The sequence below is a fragment of the Crocuta crocuta genome, unplaced genomic scaffold, assembly GCF_008692635.1.
Source record: "Crocuta crocuta isolate KB4526 unplaced genomic scaffold, BGI_CrCroc_1.0 scaffold944, whole genome shotgun sequence".
Taxonomy (NCBI): domain Eukaryota; kingdom Metazoa; phylum Chordata; class Mammalia; order Carnivora; family Hyaenidae; genus Crocuta; species Crocuta crocuta.
The window spans coordinates 419,881-421,370 of record NW_027528243.1 but is presented as its reverse complement, the minus strand read 5'-3'; the positions used below and the strand labels follow the sequence as shown (position 1 = coordinate 421,370).

The 1,490-nt window shown below is 41.7% G+C and overlaps 1 protein-coding gene across 2 annotated transcripts in view; it reads right to left on the bottom strand.

Moving 5' to 3' along the window:
* Positions 1-1,490, bottom strand: part of STEEP1 (STING1 ER exit protein 1) — a 20,946-nt gene that overhangs the window by 3,705 nt on the left and 15,751 nt on the right. The gene's annotated exons all lie outside the window — the stretch shown is intronic.

Genomic DNA, 1,490 nt, shown 5'->3' with positions numbered 1-1,490 from the left:
GCATCCCAAGTGGTTCGTATCATTAGACAAGTTTGGGAAATGCTGGCGCCTGCTACTGGCGGCTTTCCAGTTAAAACTGCTCCCATTTCGGGACGCCTGGCTGGCTCAGTTGTTAGAGCATGCAATTCTGGATCTCAGGGTTGTGAGTTCGAGCCCCACGGTGGGTGTAGAGATTACTTAAAAAATAAATAAAATTCTAAAAATANTTAGTGCAGTTGATGGGTTGTAGGGTGGTTCTAGTTTTAATTTTTTGAGGAGCCTCCACACTGTTTCCCAGAGTGGCCGCACCAGTTTGCATTCCCACCAGCAGTGCAAGAGAGATCCTCCTTCTCCGCATCCTTGTTAATGTTCGCCATTCTGCCAGGTGTGAGGTGGTGTCTCAGTGTGGTTTTGATGTGTATTTCCCTGATGATGAGTGATGTTGAGCAGTTTTTCACATGTTGGTTGGCCATCTGGATGTCTTCTTTGGAGAAGTGTCTATTCCTGTCTTTTGCCCATTTCTTCACTGGATTATTTGTTTTTGGGGTGTTGGGTTTGATAAGCTCTTTATAGATTTTGGATACTAACCCTTTATCTGATATGTCATTTGCAAATATCTTCTCCCATTCGGTCAGTTGCCTTTTAGTTTTGCTGATTGTTTCCTTTGCTGTGCAGAAGCTTTTTATCTTGATGAGGTCCCAATAGTTCATTTTTGCTTTTATTTCCCTGGCCTCCAAGACATGTTGAGTAAGAAGTTGCTGCGGCTGAGATCAAAGAGGTTTTTGCCTGCTTGCTCTAGGATTTTGATGGCTTCCTGTCTTATGTTTAGCTCTTTCATCCATTTTGAGTTTATTTTTGTGTGTGGGGTAAGAAGATGTGGTCCAGTTTCATTCTTCTGCATGTTGCTTTCCAGTTCTCCCGGCACCATTTGCTGAAGAGACTGTCTTTTTTCCATTGGATACTCTGCTTTGTCAAAGATTAGTTGGCCGTGTGTTTGGGGGTTCATTTCTGGGTTCTCTATTCTGTTCCATTAATCTATGTGTCTGTTTCTGCGCCAGTACCATGCTGTCTTGATTACAGCTTTCTGATACATCTTGAAGTCTGGGACTATGATGCCTCTAGCTTTGGTTTTCCTTTTCAAGATCGCTTTGGCTATCCGGGGGCTTTTGTGGTTCCATATAAATTTTAGGATTGTTTGTTCCAGCTCTGAGAAGATGCTGGTGTTATTTTGACAGGGATTGCAGTTGATCATTTCTATTAGACTTATTTTCAGTGACATGAAGTAGACTCATGAGATGTGATAAAAACGAATTTAACGAATCCAGGGTGGCTGTGAACTAAAATGTCTTCCTGGCCATCTCCTTGCCTTACTTCTCCTTCTAAGAGCCAAGATGTAACTGTACTTACGTCAACAAGATTAAACTTACTGTAGTTTAGTATTCTCCCAGCTCCATTTAAAAAGTAATACTATGTTTTTACAAAAAAAATTTTTGTGGCCAGCTGGTCAGAGA